This window comes from Ptychodera flava (assembly GCF_041260155.1).
Source record: "Ptychodera flava strain L36383 chromosome 3 unlocalized genomic scaffold, AS_Pfla_20210202 Scaffold_25__1_contigs__length_14229661_pilon, whole genome shotgun sequence".
In the NCBI taxonomy this organism is placed as follows: Eukaryota; Metazoa; Hemichordata; class Enteropneusta; family Ptychoderidae; genus Ptychodera; species Ptychodera flava.
This window is the reverse complement of record NW_027248279.1, coordinates 11,898,969-11,916,456: the sequence shown is the minus strand read 5'-3', so window position 1 is coordinate 11,916,456 and position 17,488 is coordinate 11,898,969. Positions and strand designations below refer to the sequence as shown.

Sequence of the window (17,488 nt, the reverse complement as noted above, 5' to 3'; positions counted from 1 at the left end):
TTGAAGGTTGTTGCTTTAAATGGGCGTATTCACAATATGGTAGTAAATGTTCTACAATAGTTCAAACCAGACTGCACCGCGATATTGTCCATGTATACTATAACAGTTTAGTTCTCTTCAGGTCGCAGAGTCACCCTGGATTCCTTCGCAACACTCGTAATTCCTCAATGATAATAAATCCACACACAAGTAGGGGAAAAATTCGTCGTCCGAAAAAACGGCTTCGTCAGAACAATACTGTCAGTGTAAAATGTGAATCACGTCTCCTGAATGTCAGTGTTTCCGACGAAACGTTTCTTTTCGTAATAGTTGCACAAAAGGTAGGCCATCCGAACTTGTTTTGCTGGATAGAGTATTTTGATAGATCTGACGCATTAATTCGCTGAGGGTGTATCACTGCCCGTTGTCATGTTCCTACGCGGCGCGATGGTGAAAGGATGAAAGTTTTATGTAAATTCACTCTATTCAAGCTGTATTCTCTCATTTATTATCTTCACACGAAGAGTTGGTGTCATTTTTGATTGCCACGTCAATCTTTGCATTTCGGTGAATCGAAGTTACTTAATTTGTGGCCAGCTCCACATTGCTTCTGTATTCCCCAGGGACACATCACACGGCCGTGGAGAAGAGCAAATTAGAACACGGAATCCGAGATTAGCTCGCCTTTCGGAGTTCGTCACTGCTGTTTTCGAGCTTATAGTTAACGTAATCCGTCGATAAAAGACATGAAAAAGTGTTTATTTGGCATCGCTGTCATCTGGCGCCGTCTACACTATTCGACGGCCGACGGATTTTTCACCATACCTTTTATGTCGAGATTATGGTTTTTTTTAAAATACAAGGCGACCCCACATCGTTCGCGATTTCTAAATCTGCTCCATGAAAAGCGAAAAAATCATAGCCGGCCTTTGAGCATGCTCAAACTAGTTGATGTATATGCTTTGTGTGTTGGTGTGTTTGTACGTACACCTCTATGTGAGTATCTATCAGTGTTGTGAGCCAGACTAGAGAATTCTATCAGTTTGGTGAGCCAGACTAGAGAATATCTATCAGTGTTGTGAGCCAGACTAGAGAATTCTATCAGTGTTGTGAGCCAGACTAGAGAACGGGACGCTCAAAGTGGATCAGGCATATGCTTGCGTTTCTAAAAATAATTAAAATCTGTCCTGCTGGCTCTTTTATGATTGGGACTGATGTGGCAGGCGACGACATCAGCTGCTATTGAAGTAGATAGTGTTTCTATGCACTAGATTTTACTAATTTTAGAATATCAAAATGTCATATTTTCCAAGGATAAATATTACACAGTATTTGTTGGAGCCTTTCTGCATACATCATAACCCTTGAGTACACGCGTGTGTGTGTCTGACTGTCTGTCTGTCTGTCTGTCTGTCTGTCTGTCTGTCTGTCTGTATGTATGTATGTATGTATGTATGTATGTATGTATGTATGTATGTATGTATGTATGTATGTATGTATGTATGTATGTATGTATGTATGTATGTATGTATGTATGTATGTATGTATGTATGTATGTATGTATGTATGTATGTATGTATGTATGTATGTATGTTTGTATGTATGTATGTATGTATGTATGTATGTATGTGGTATGTGTGTATGTATGTATGTATGTATGTATGTATGTATGTATGTATGTATGTATGTATGTATGTATGTATGTATGTATGTATGTATGTATGTATGTATGTATGTATGTATGTATGTATGTATGTATGTATGTATGTATGTATGTATGTATATTAGTTTGTTTGTTCGTAGTTTGTTTTTTGTATGTAGTATTTACTTATCTCTCTACCTGTATAACATCAATTCCAATAAGAAAATTCTATAATAATCTGTGAAGCAGTCTCAAGTAGCGAGTGGTTCAGTCGGTTGACAATTATAAGTAGTTTGTATTTGTTCAAGGCATATTTACTTAATTCAGCACTCTTATTTACCCTTGTAAAATTTGGTCAAGACCTAAAACTACCAGAACTCATCAAATTGACAACCTGCTGTCCATTTATTGCTGCTATCAATATTGTCAGTAAATGAAAAGAATATAGGAAATTTTAAACATATACTACGAACTTGATCCGCTCTTCACGAATGTGATTCACTGTGATTTGATGATGAAATGATTTGAATTTGATTTATTATGATTTGAAGATGAAGAAATGTGAATACGACATGCTGACATACAAGCATTCCGCTGAAAAGATGTATATATCCATTGAGGTAATATACAGAAATCTATGTTTGCAGTAACCAGACGTATCCCATTGAAAACCGTAAAACATTTTATACGCATTTTCAAAATAATGACGCATGATTTTGCCGAATTTTGTGTGTTTTTGATAGGTCAAACTCAAAGAAACATGAAAAATTAAAAAGAGTTCCCGACCAACCCTATTTCATGGAGGCTGGTTGATGGAAATACATGATTGTTTTGTTTTGCTTTTTTGTCGCTCCTCATCTATAAGCATCGCCCTTTCACAAAGTCCTTGCCCTTTGTACGGTAATCCCATGTAAAAGTACATTATTACAAAAAAAGACACTCGAGCTAATCCTCTGCCTTAATGACATCTTTACAGCAATGAACACATTGACAATTGATAAAAAATGAAAACTGAATTGAAAAAAAAAACTTTTTCTTTATTATTCTAATTTAATTGTGTAAAAGCTACCATCGTTTACTTTTAAAGCATTTATTTGTCTTATGAAAGCAATAATTATTCTAGGCTCTCAGAAAGTAGCTTTTTTTACCGTGAAAGCTAACCATACGCGTTTTTCTTGTTCATTGTTTTGTTGTTCACTGTTTGTGTGACAGTGGTCGGTAGAATTCATCTCAAGAATTCTTGTATCGGTTTTGAATTTTTTTACGCCACATTATCAGTTAGAATTTCACCGTTAATTAAAATTTAATTTTGTCTTTGTACTGCTGTAAGCTCCCACAAGGTGTTACATGTTACCAAGCTGTCTTTTTAGACCCTTTCTAACCATGCTCAAAGGCCGTTTTACGAGACACAAAGGTACCGGGGCTAGATTATCGACTTAGCCCCCGGGTAAAACCCACCCTAATCGCTGCAAAATGTTGAAATTGTCACGCGCGTTCTCACTCTTGTATAGTGACACTACAGCCGCCGTGCTGAAGTTCCGAAATAGTCGCACTATTTTTACAGAATGGGTATTGTTACAATAGCCAAGGTGGCACGACGTCCATATATCACATTTATAACTGTTTGCTGGGCATACAATCGATTTTGAGCCTTTTCACATCGACTTTTCAGTGTGCACTTTTTGGAGGTAACATGTGCGGAATCGATGAATACGGGACCACAAGGTTTAGAGTAAAAATGAGACTCCCATTGTTAAATAAACGGGTCCAACATTTTTACTGGTAAGGTGCATGAAAGTAAAGTTTACAACTTTGTGATTAGGATTAAATTTCGCCAATTTTCAAACCACATTTTGAGGCACGAGAGGAAAAATGCAATTTACAACAAACGCTGGCATTATGTTTCCGAATCCGAGAACCAGGTTTCAAAACAAAAGTAACGGACTAGCTATAGACCGGAGCAATGCATGCAGGGACACTGTGGTAGCGGTATTGTTATGGGTCACTTGAATCGTGAATTGAACAGCTTTAATTGTTGTGGTAACGTATTTTGTATAAAACGTAAAAAAGTTATTGTTTGTGACTATGGTGTGCTCAATGGAATTTGGAAAAAGTACGTTCTCAAATCAAATCATTACATTATCGTGCAAATTTTACATCAAAAAGAAATTTTCTTCAAATTTTCCCCTCTCAATTTTCAAATCAAATTGAATGTCTTCTAAAATTGTTTACCTGACATCACCCATAAAATAAAAGAGATGATCGACTTCTCTTGCTACCAGTACCCATCAATAATTGAATGGTATGAAGTGTAAATATTTCAGAGACCTAATAAATAAAGTAATATTGCACCACGTCTGTAAAACTGGATATGCTGAAGTGAACAAACAAAGCCAGTACAAAAACCTGACACTTATTGCATCGCGAATCAAAGCTTAGGTGACGGCATTTTTAAAATGGTGGGAAAAATTAATGTCCCGGAAGTTTACAACCGGTATAGGTCATCAACGGGAGGTTCGTCAATGCGTATACAACATACATTGGATGTAACTTATGGACGGGGTGGGGGTAAACTTTAACGATCTTTTGTGAAAAATTAAGTGGAAAAGTGACTTTACCGCATGTTTCAATTCTTTATACACGAACGAATTTTTTTCAAGGCGGCAAAGTTCATTTTAAATCCATAGGTCACACACGGGCATGACATGTGAGAGTTGCATGCAAATATGAGAATATTGGTTCGTTTGTTCGTTATACCTCGAGAAGGGGGAGCAAATTTGGTACATAGTTGGGTTTTATAATTGCCAAGAACAAGGGAAATTTTATGCTCGGCGGAAAAATCAGCTTTTCATAATCAAGGGGTCAGAAAGACGTTCTCCCATGACTTGACCTAATTATATTATTCATGTTATAGATACCAAACATAAAAGATATGACAATTAATAAAACAAAGATATATCGAGTCAATCAATTATGGCTTTTTATATTTTGAATTCTTTCAATTTTAGAGCTAAATATAGAATTACTGTTGAAAACGTGACGAAACTTGCACATGTTACAGATAAAAACGATGAGGTTATTAAAGTAAAGTTGCAGTATTCAAAGTTAATAATAGCACAACTGTTTAAAATATTAAAATGTCTGAAAATTGTTCCGACTGTAACGAAACAGTCAGAACAAATACTATAGTGCTAAAAAGATATTACAGGCTTTCAGGGTGAAAAGCCCAAATGGCGCTATGCATTTTCTGCGCTTTCTTACTTTCAATAATTTTATTTAAGTTTTATCTCACTGCTCTTAAATTGTACCCTTCTCGTAACAAAAAGCAGTGTCAATGATGATTTTATTGTTGAAAACGTTATGCAAATATAAAATTTTAACCTAATTTGAAGGGCGCCCTCATCATACACAGATACTGATACGCAGTTATTACAAAATAGCTTTCTTTAGTAGAATAAATTTGAAAGCAATAATATCGGTGAATATCCAACGGTCAATATTTCCGACTAAGTTTTCTTTCCCTCATCATGAATATAATGTCCAAATATTGATTTGAAGCCTCACGTTAATGGATATATTTTGTGGTATATACCATAATATTATTTCTACAATCAAATCTTTGCATAATATTCGTGCACAGGTGTACATGAAAACACAAATCTCCAAGTGACTAAATGACACGAAATAACTTATGTTCGAAAGAACAATTTGAAATAACATGACAATATCTCTTAAACTTGGAATTCACTCGTAGCAAAAGTTCAGTAATGGCAACACTATTTTGAGTCGAAGTAGTCGGTCTCATTTTACTGTTTCTGCAGTGCATTATGGGTATTGATAAATTATATAAAGTTTTTAAAGATGGCTGATGGAAAACGCGGGTTTAATGTCAACTCGTTGAAAGACATATCACCATTGGTTACAGGATTTACGCACTAATTAATTAAAGTGATAGAGATTGAGCTGAGCACGTGACAAAGAGGACCAATCACAAACAACAGTGCAAGAAAGCAGCCCTTGAAATAGCTCTTTGCAGTTGGAATACCTTTCAGGACACATTTTCTATTTTTTTCGTAAAGAGATCATGAGAGTTATGCAGAGGTCAACGGCGTCTGTCAATTTGTGTGTTTTTTAAAGTTTGGATCAATCCCAAATCGAGCTGCATAGTCTGTTTGTCTGTGTGTGACGTCAGTACTCTTTACAATAAACACGGAAACTCATTTCGTTTATACGTCTGATTTTCTTTCAGTTTTGAAAATGATCCAAACTCAACTCATTGATGTTCATTTTGTTGTCGACGCCAATTTGAAAATATTATTTTTATAGTCATCTAATGTCATCATCATCATCATCATCATCATCATCATCATCATCATCATCATCATCATCATCATCATCACAGCAACTAGAATGCTAAAGGAGGGGAGGGAATAATGTTATCGCCTTTTTCATAAAATGTTTTATATTTTGAGTATTTTTTAACTACGCATTATTGTTTAAATCCAATGTAATAACAAGGGGCAATGCTAATGTTGTTACAGTATGATGGGCCTCTACCTGCTTTGTGTTTCCCATTAAACTATTTTAAACACTTTTATCGGCACTATGAGTGTAACCTGGTTATCTGTTCGGTATTTATATACTCAACACCAACATGCTACAGCAGAACGCCCAGTGCGTTATATTAGAGCGCTGGATGGTGAGGTAGCTGGAGTAGATGTATGTAGATTGGTGTGTTCCTGCATAAGGCCAAAGTAATTAAATTCTTTGTTTTGCGTCCCAACCCGCGTAGGTTTTTAAGGTTTTCATAAAAAACACACACAGTGTATTTGAATAGGAATTTTAGGACATGGCCGCTTAGCTTTTCTGAACTAAAATTTTGTTACAATTTTTCATTTGCTGCAATCGAATTACAGTGTGTTAATTTTCTTGTGTGTGTTTTTCAGCCGCTTAGACGCGTACCTTTTCCCATTTAGAGTGGACGCAAAACAAAGAATTTACTTACTTTGGCCTTACGTAGAAAGTCACTGTAAATCCTTAGATGGACACTGGCATGATCTTTAAGATGATAACACAAAACCTTTGAAGTTGTAAAGGCAAACACATGCCAGACATAAGAAAATTTACATCATTGATTTTATGAGATTAAAAACAGAGTATCTGCCTATTGGTGTCTTTTGCGATCAACGCTGTGCGATGTGTTACGCTGATTCAAATGGATATACTCCACTCCTCTCCTGTAGCACAAATACGTTCATTTCGCGCAAACAGTGTATCTTTTGGAATACAATATGATATGATACTTAACCGATCAGCTCTCTTTACAATTAGTAGCCTTTTGTATCCTATTATCTTAACGTTTACTGAATGATGAAAAACATTCCCGCCTAAATCTCCTGCTCGTCAGATATGCCACAGCACAGTGAATTTTAAGACTGGCTGTTGTTGCAATAAAACAACCATTTACAGATATATCGGAGGGATCCAGATTAAACTAAAATCATGCACAGATCGATGCAGGTATTAGTATTTCGATTCGTGTTCAGCTTTCATATTGGTTGTTCTCTTCTAGGCAAGCCTTGACGACAAAATTATCAAAGGTGAGAGTTCATTCGGGTTCAGATGAAAGATGAAATAGTCTCATACACCGTGTTACATTCATAATCGAAGGACCACTGACCAATATCCATGGAAACAGATCCAAGAATGTTGCGGACAGATTTGAAAATATGACGTAATGCGTGTGTGATATATTTGTGTTATGAAATTGATGAATTTTAAAGACTGTAGTGACAGTGTCGTTAGGCATTTTACCTCCGTATAACTAACTTGCTTAGCTGTCTGTCATCTGTACTTGTCCCTCTCTTGTGGTTTACCTCCCGTCAGGTTGTTTTACTGACTTTGACGTCATCATAGAGCACAGATGTCAACTTCAGAACTAGGTCGACACTTTTAAATTTTTTAAAGTATTTGTTGTCTGCCCTTTCGGACACTCTCGTCTGCCTGTCTTTATGTCTGTCCGTCTATTTGTCTGTGTCTCTTTCTGCCTGTCTCTGTCTGTCTGTCTGTCTGTCTGTCTGTCTGTCTGTCTGTCTGTCTGTCTCTGTCTCTGTCTCTCTGTCTCTGTCTCTCTCTCTCTCTCTCTCTCTCTCTCTCTCTCTCTCTCTCTCTCTCTCTCTCTCTCTCTCTCTCTCTCTCTCTCTCTCTCTCCCTTCTTGCGGCTTTTGAAACTACGAAATATCGTTTATTAGAATTGTTCCCTGCTCATGATGTTGAATCGCCACCACTGTACTGAAGGAGAAAGGCGGAAAGTAGTGTTTAACGTAATTTGGTGGTCCATCATTTATGTAAGTTCAATGTCGAACTTTTCTCCATTGATTATAAAATAGAAATTGACCGCAATGGTACACATCAAGAACAAAAGATGAACAAGTTGTGCATACAGTGTTCCTTAAAAACAAATCCCCTCTGAATCTAAATTGTCATAACATTTGTCGCTTGCATCCAGGCTCTATTCCCCGGGTAGTCATGCTGCCAACCAAATATGCAGCGAAGATGATACCATTGTTATGGTAACCGCCAACCTTTTCTCCATCATATTTTGTCCATTTCACTAATCCTCTTCCAGTCAGTCTGTTTATTTTTCAAAAAAGACCCATTAACGAGTCGAATTGATTCCAACTTGATCGGATTAACTTGTCCTATTGCATGGAAACAGTTGGTATGGGAACAATATTAATTCAGACGTGATTTTTTTTCTGTAAGTGCAACACAATTTAAAATTGATATTTATTTTAGGGTAACTTTTTTTAAGTTCCATCAACAGCACAGATGGGTAGACTTGGAGACAGAATAGCGACCTTCCATTTAGGATGAAATGGTGAATGAGCATGGCTGTTCTGATAAGTGGTTACACCCCTCCTGAGAGATGTCATGGTTCACACAGTATGTATGTATGTATGTATGTATGTATGTATGTATGTATGTATGTATGTATGTATGTATGTATGTATGTATGTATGTATGTATGTATGTATGTATGTATGTATGTATGTATGTATGTATGTATGTATGTATGTATGTATGTATGTATGTATGTATGTATGTATGTATGTATGTATGTATGTATGTATGTATGTATGTATGTATGTATGTATGTATGTATGTATGTATGTATGTATCTATGTATGTATGTATGTATGTATGTATGTATGTATGTATGTATGTATGTATGTATGTATGTATGTATGTATGTATGTATGTATGTATGTATGTATGTATGTATCTATGTATGTATCTATGTATGTATCTATGTATGTATCTATGTATACCCACGTACGCACGCACGCACCTACGTATCTATCTATCTATCTATCTATCTATCTATCTATCTATCTATCTATCTATCTATCTATCTATCTGTCTATCTGTGTTTGTATATATGTAGGTATCGATGTATTTATACGTACCTGTGTAGTTTCGTATTTATGCATCACTGATTATATGTATATGCATTTATTTGACATATTTTAATTGTTTCCATGTGTATGCGCCTGCCGCATTGAAATGACCATGAATAGCTATGTGTAGGTAACTTGTTATCGCCATAGATCAACGTCTTTTATACACACTACGGGAACAAAAAGGATTAATATGTGTTCTTGTCTTTGACTGACTAATTTGAAATTAAACTTTTTGCTCATTTTATGCCTCGATCAAACTCGATTATTGATATATCAATAACGACATGTGCTGACAATTTGATGGGTCAGAGAAAGCGCCACCAACGTTCTATTTGTATTTTTAGTTCCCGTCATTCATTGATTTACCGTCATAAGATGCTTCCAACGTTCATGCAATGTAGCAGAGAACTGTAACTTTTCTTCGATGTTTTACCAAAAATAAGACGATGTATCGGTGGTATTAGCCCACCCTTCAAATCACAATATATCAACAGCTTAGTTTGGTGTGTAACTGACTTTGTTCCTGGAGTACATAGGTATGTATGACTGAAAGATCCGTCGCCCGGAGGACGCTCTCTACGCTCAACTCCCCAGCGGGGGGGGGGGGGGGGGGGTTAGGGTAGAAAGCGCCCTCGAGCGACTGATCTTTTTGTCTGATAGGCATGGTAATACTTAGACTTCTGTTATATAAATCATGTCGTTTGATTTTCATTCAAGTATTTTCGTAGTTCGCCTTTTTACACAACGAGAACCAACATCGCTCGATGCGTTGCAGATTTTTTAAAGATCTCGGTGTGTCTACGAATGCAGTTCTATGGTTTTACTGACACGAGAATATCTCATCTAGGCGAAGCTCTAATGACTTTTCATAAGTTGACAACTATGTTTCACAAATAAGACTAACATAGTCATTTGTGTCGTACGTGAGAATGCACGGCTGGTGAACATTGAGACGATTTTTAAAACTCATATGGAACATTGTGAGACTGAAGTAACATTTGCATCAACTTTGCCCCCAAACGTTGTCACCTCGCAATGCTTTGAATTGAACCCGTGTTTACAAGAAAGTCAACGGCCAAGCATTAACCTATACATTCAAGATTTGCCTAAGCCCTACATATTCGGTCGTATATATTGCACTCCGCATGGACAAATCAGCGTATCGAAGTATAGGCTGACGACATGGAGGAATTTTCGCTTTCTCAGGAAAGCGACACATAAACAGAATCTTAGATTGGGATTTCCCTCTTGTATATAAACAGATAACCTAACAGCATGACGAAACAATTTAATCTTTCAATGATAAGTGACTGTCCGTGAAAATGACACTGGTCAGATGAATGATGTTAAAAGAAAAAAATTAAAGTTAGATACAATTAACTTTAATTTGGTAAAACGCATTTATATCAACGCGCTCTTATTCTCAGAGCCTGGTATGTAATGTTGTTAAGCCAATGACCTATGACCTATGAAAGACATGTACAGTTATCGGCCCCGAAAGTATCAACTTTCGACATTATTTAATGCTTTTACTTTCAAACTACGATAAGTCCATGTAGGTAAATTTAATATTTGGTATATGCATACACGTATTATCAACCCACGTTCAACTGAACGTTTAAATGTGACCAAATAATCATTAAAACGGGTGCCGCACTCGTTTATTATAAGCTTATAATCGTAATAGTGTTGTGACTACCTGTACAGACACGGAAAACCCAACTCCGAATTTGTAGACACGCGACGCTCCAACAGCAGAGAGAATCGACTCAGATATAACGAATATAGCAAGCTCTATGGTCAGGGTGGCGGTTTCAAATCACAGTTGATTTTTCCCTAACTGTTTCAGAAAACAACTTCAACACAATTTCCATTTTGGGTATAATCGGCCTTGAAATATCGCGAAAATCCCAACACTTTATTTAACTAATCCGTCGCAAGTTGGAGTAGTTGCGGTAATATGGCTTAATTGATGAAAAATGTAGTAGAGAAGATCGGGATATTTATTACCATGGAAACAGCAATGCTAAATTCACAGCTTTTTGACTATAAAATGTAGTAGCAGGATGACACACTTGTGACAGAAGTAAGAAATAGTTAAATGCTTATGTCAACACATGGAAAAACTCCTTAAATTTGCACTGATGCCGAGGCTTCGTCAGCATCGGCATTTGGCAATGCATACATACATAAAGTAGAGGGCGCTGTTTTCAGATCTGACGCCGATGTGACACCCAAAGTATGACCACCTGTCCACAAATTACATGGCTGTAAATTTATCTCTTGTTAGATTAAATCTTTGGACACTTCAAAATTACCGGCCTTCATTCGTCTGTGACGGCTTTGGACCGTTCACTTCCACATAAAACCTAGCATGTATTATTATTATAAACATCCTTAACAGCTTTCTGAAACTCACCCACTAGAAGATTTTCAAAAGAATACCATCCCTCCTGTCAACATTTCCGCTCCCTTTATTTCCTTGTGATTAGGTATATGCCAGACAGTCTAAAACATGGAGAAGGAATTATATCATATTCCTTGCCACTGGGAGTGTGGGATCGACGGTGTGGGAATCTATGAATCTCGCCACTCTGTACCACAGGTGTACGGAACGTTTCGTAGATCGCCGTCGGATGGGAAGTGACTGACACTGTGAGGCCGAAGGCCGAACCTCTGTACTGTATAACATTACAAGGTATGTCACGGAAAAATCGACCGGTGGCCCGAAACAAACGAAATAAAGCATCTACCTCAAATAAATTACATCGACCGGTCGGAAATACCTTCAAACTTTCAAATCTTTACTCTGGTTACAGAATTCTTTCAAATCTGCCAGTTATGGGCGATAATTGACTGTCCGGCGAATACTCACACTTGCATTGCCACTCCGCCATTTTGAAAAGCTTTTTTACTCCCAAAAGCCGTGAAGAGTTTGTTTGCAAATGTCAGATGGCGGGATTTGAACATCACGCTGCCGAGGCAATGGTTTGCGTTGATTGCCTTGTTGTCAGATAGCTGAAGTTGTATTCACTGACAGTATGAAATTTACCTAACGGTTAACGGTTGAATTTAGCGGTTGTTGGGTCACGGGGTCACTCGTCCATTTGCAAAGGCTTTTGGGAGTAAAACAGCTATTTAGTGAAAAGGTACCTTTCTATGCTCTTAAATTGCACAGCGTTTACGTGTGTAGCTGGCGATATAAGAAATATGCAAAACGCATGGTACAACCATAGGGGATTCAATCTCCGATGATGACGATGATGATGATTAAATATTTAAAAATGAAGATAAATAAACATATATTTGGACTCAATAAATTTGTTGTTATTGTTGTTGTTGTTATTGTTGTTGTCGTTGTTGATACCATTTGCAGAAAAGAACAAAGTATGCGCTGCAAATTTCAACACAGCCTAACTATACATGTGCGTCGCAAATTCAATACAGCCTAACTATACATGTGCGTTGCAAATTAAATACAGCCTAAGGTACCGTTCAGTTTTTACGGCCGGGGGGGGCCGGCAAAATCCAGGGGGGGGTCATCATAATTTTGGAATCCGCAAAGGGGGTCATCGCTTTTTCACTGGTAGGAAAGGGGGGTCACCACATTTTCAAAAACATAATACCAACAATAAAGTTCACTTTATGCCATGGCCATGATCGACCCTCTTTACCGGCGGGCCGCCTTCAGCGGCCCACTACAATAAATATACATTATGTATTACCCATGACCCTCTTAACGGGCAGACGCCTTTGGCGGCCCACTCCAATTAGGTTTACTTCATGCAATGGCCATGATTGACCCTCTTTACCGGCGGGCCGCCTGCGGCGGCCCACTACAATAAATTGACTTTATGTAATACTCCACGGCAATCTTACTGTAAAATTCCCAATTGAAGCCGCGGCTTGTATTAGAAACATTTTTGAGGGACCCCTGGGATCACGCACTGAATAATGGTAATGGCCGCGCGCCTTCAGCGGCCCTGTCCAGTAAAGTCTACTTTATGCAATAGCCATGATCGACCCTCTTTACCGGTGGGCCACCTTTGGTGGCCCACTAGAATAAAGTTGACTTTACGTAATGGCCCATGACCCTCTTAACCGGAGGGCTGCCTTTGGCGAACCACTCCAATAAAGTTTACTTTATACAATGTCCATGGACATGAGTTGTCTATGGAAATGAAGTTAAAAATTGCCTTACAGTCGTCCTAATTAACAGACGTTTCAATGGATGTGGCTGAGAAGTTTGTGCACTGGCATTGAATAAAGTGCGCCGCGTACCGGAGTTCAAATCCAAACCATGCGGGTAAATTTGACATATGGGTTTTGGTTATTTTTCAGGGGGGGGGTCATCAATTTTTTTCGTCTGACAAAGGGGGGGGTCATCTTTTTTTCACAAAAAATGCACGGGGGGTCTATATTTTTTGAACACCGGCGACAAGATTTTGCCGCCCCCCCCCAGGCCGTAAAAACTGAACGCTCCCTAACTATACATGTGCGTTGCTGCCTAACTATACATGTGCGTTGCAAATTCAATACAGCCTTAGGCTGTATTGAATTGCAACGCACATGTATAGATAGGCAGCAACGCACATGTATAGTTAGGCTGTATTGAATTTGCAACACACATGTATAGTTAGGCTGTATTGAATTTGCGACGCACATGTATATAGTTAGGCTGTGTTGAAATTTGCAGCGCATACTTTGTTCTTTTCTGCAAATAGTATCAACAACGACAACAACAATAACAACAACAATAACACAAATTTACTGAATCCAAATATATGTTTATTTATCTTCATTTTTAAATATTTAATCATCATCATCGTCATCATCGGAGATTGAATCCCCTATGGTACAACACGGTCCCACTGCATCACATCGGAGTTGTCAAATTGTTGCTGTGACGAATAGAAAATAATATGCAGACCTGACTTACTGATAAAATAATCGATTAAAAACATGACAGTTTTTATCCGATATCAAAAAAATATACTAGGGTCTAAATCTTCGTCAAAATCTTCAAAATAATTACGCGAAATTAATTATTTTTCAACTCTGTTGCCATGTTTGTTTACAAGGGTCGATCGGGTATGTCGTTCGTTTCGCATCTCCCGGGTCACAGTTCTGCGCATGCTAAATAGTGTCCTATGACGTCAACATAAGCTACATAGGTCGCTCCTCGGGTCAGAATCGAACTCGGCCTTGTGCTCTGTACACGTACCTGGCAATCGCTTGTGCATGTATGTCATGAAATAGTCAAAATCTCGCTAGGGTGATTTATTGCTTGAATAAACTTGGATAATTTTTCTAAATATTAGTGTAGCACTGTGAGAATTGAATGATCAGACGGGCCATCATGATAGACACGGGAAACTAATCACGATGATGGACTACTCTCCGGTGTCCCTTGTTGCATGATTAATATGAGTAACTCTCTCTCTCTGATTAAAAAGCTTTTCCAATACTAGCATAATAAGCAGAAATCCGGTGTGGTCTGGCTTTGGCCAAACATTCATCATTCAAAATCGATGACCAGCAAAACATAAACCACATCCGTACACAGGAAGATATGTAAGTTGGGGGGGGGCTACTCCCATAGAAAGGTGTACGGGCATGTGCCGCCCGATTGGGTCACTTTTTTACATTAAATCCCTAAACATGGGTCGATTTTTTTCACCCGATAATACCCTAAGCATGGGTCGATAACGACGCATATGTCCAATGCTTTCGAAAAACCTTCACACCCAACAGAATAAAGGTGAAAATTTCCCAAATTTGTTGTCAAGAGTAAACCCTCAACAATGGATCATATTTTTGGAAAGTACAAAGAATCTGTCACGTAGCCAGGCTCTGTGTAAGGTACTGAGATTATGAAGAACAGAACGACGTATGTACGTGCATACACGTACATGCAAATATGCATAGAATTTAATGATTTGTGACATGTTACAAGTCATGACAGTGCTGAAAAGCAGTACCTTTGACCTGCAAGTTGTCGCAGACGATAGTGACCACGCCATGGCCGTTTTCGGTGTGCCAACTTTCTCTCTGATTACCGGTGCTAGCAGGGGTATAGGACGCGGAATTGCTGTCAATCTGGCAGAAAAAGTTGGAGAGAATTCACTTCTTGTTTTGACTGCCCGATCTGAAGAGGGTTTAAAAGAAACCAAGCGACTAATTGAGGAGAGGCGTGGCGCTGGACTCGAGGTCCGTTTGGTTGTTTGTGATTTGAGTGATTCGAGTGGCCTAGATTCTGGCCTTTCTGCCATGTTTAGTGGAGTCATCAACGGCACTTATCAACATGCTATACTGATGAACAATGCAGCAAGTGTCGATGACGTTACGAAGACCTTACATCAACAGACAAGTCCCGAAAAACTGGAGAATTATTTCACGGCCAATGTCATCTCCATAATTCGCATCATCTCAACATTTATAGAGGCCTTCCCTCAGACGACCGGACAGCGCCGTACCGTGGTCAACATCACATCAGGCGGAGCATCCAGACCTTGTGCCGGTATGTCACTGTACTGTTCGTCGAAAGCTGCCAAACAAATGCTGTTCAAAGTCCTTGCTGTAGAAAACCCGAGTATGCGCATTCTGAACTATATGCCCGGTCCAGTCGACACGGATACCCACACTTATCTGAGAGAGTGTGTGCTCGACCTGAATGTGAGACAGATGTTGGTAGAGTGGCATTCCAAAAAGCTCCTGATTACGCCTGAAAAAACTGCTGCTGTTCTGATGACGGTACTTCAAAATGATTCCTTTGAGAATGGAAGCTGCGTCGACTACAATCATTTTTCTGATGTGTAGAAATTCTGACGAGGTATTATGTGGACCGCATCTGTGACTACTTTGGATGTTTAGCTGCTATCGCCATATGATATCATATCACATCATATCATATCATATAATCTTATGCCACACTCAAGTCTAGGTAGGCAGCAGAGCCTCGTTTTGGACCATATTCCTATTACTTCATACACAGACTAATAATGTTGACATTTTACTCTTAAAGTAACGTTTTTACAACGTTTTTTTGGCAGATTCCAGCAAACTTTGACAAACTGTTTGGTGATTCAAATATCAAGCATTGTATTCATCTCAATTATTGGTAGAATAAATAAATCCTGTTGAAAAATCACTTGGTTTTGTACAGTTGCCGTCACAACGAATTTCTTGCTGAATATATATCTTACATTTGGTGTACTGTATTACACTCCACCTTGCCTCTGTCGCACTGGATTGCTTGAAGTGGCTGCTCACAGTGTGTGTGAGGGGGACGGTGTCTGTGTGTGTGTGTGTGTGTGTGTGTGTGTGTGTGTGTGTGTGTGGTGTGTGTGTGTACGACAAGCATATGATATGTGGTGTGTTTCTATAAATCGACGCACTCCCTTACCTTGCCTAAAGTTGACCGAGAACGCCACTTTCAATTTTCTTGCTTGGCATCATACGTATTGTAATAATGAACCAAGTAGAGACGTAGTCTTACTACACTGTTACTTACGTCAGTATCTCCACCTAGTAAAGAATATACTGATGTTATCTTTAGTTTAACTAGTACCATTTGTCGCATCTAAGCTGTTTCTCTCTTTGTAAATGTAATTTCCAAATTAATTTAAACCACATTCATTAGATTTTGGAACCAATTGTAATTCTCCGAATTTTGTAGAATGAAGATTGTTTTCGAATAGAAAGTACTCATCAACATACCTACTGTCTCAGGTTTCGTGATTCTGCGAGCAACTCTTTCAGCTTCTGTATGAATAATTCTCAGTTTTTCAATTCGTAAGATTACACGATAAGAGATAACGAACGCCATAAATCTTCCACTGTCGGCAGGTACTACTAAAACAGAGCAAATTCTGGTTCCTTGAAGTGCTTGACAGTGACTTTGATTATTTCACCGATGACATGATGAGAACAAAAGATGAACTGAAATTACCCTTCCGTCCAGACAATATCATCAAACACAGTATCAGGCATTTGAAAGCAGCCTGAGTATCAGAATTGTCAAATCTAAAAAAAATGAGAAGTTGAGTGACGTAGGAGACAGCCGCCTTGAGGGTACGAAGACGTCTATTAAAACAGCCCAGCATTATCTGCGAAGTACGTATGATTATACAGACGGTACTAATGCTGACTTCAGGATGAAATCTCGTAGTCGGGAAAAGGGAAATAAAAGCAAAGCATGTTTTCCTGATTAAAATGATGGCAGTGTCCCAATTCCGTGGCAGTTACACTGATTTACTAAATAAAACCAGCTCCCGGACATATCTCTTAGAAACTGTTTAAATTTTTAAAACCCCTTTTTTATATATGTTTTTACATTTTTGTTAATGTATCATATTTCATTTGTCTTTTATGCTTTTGTGTACGGTTTTCATATCTTTTTATC

At 38.2% G+C, this 17,488-nt stretch overlaps 1 pseudogene; it reads left to right on the top strand.

The window, feature by feature from the left end:
* Positions 1–15,030: 15,030 nt before the first annotated feature.
* On the top strand, positions 15,031–15,903 carry LOC139125429 (sepiapterin reductase pseudogene; annotated as a pseudogene).
* Positions 15,904–17,488: the final 1,585 nt, after the last annotated feature.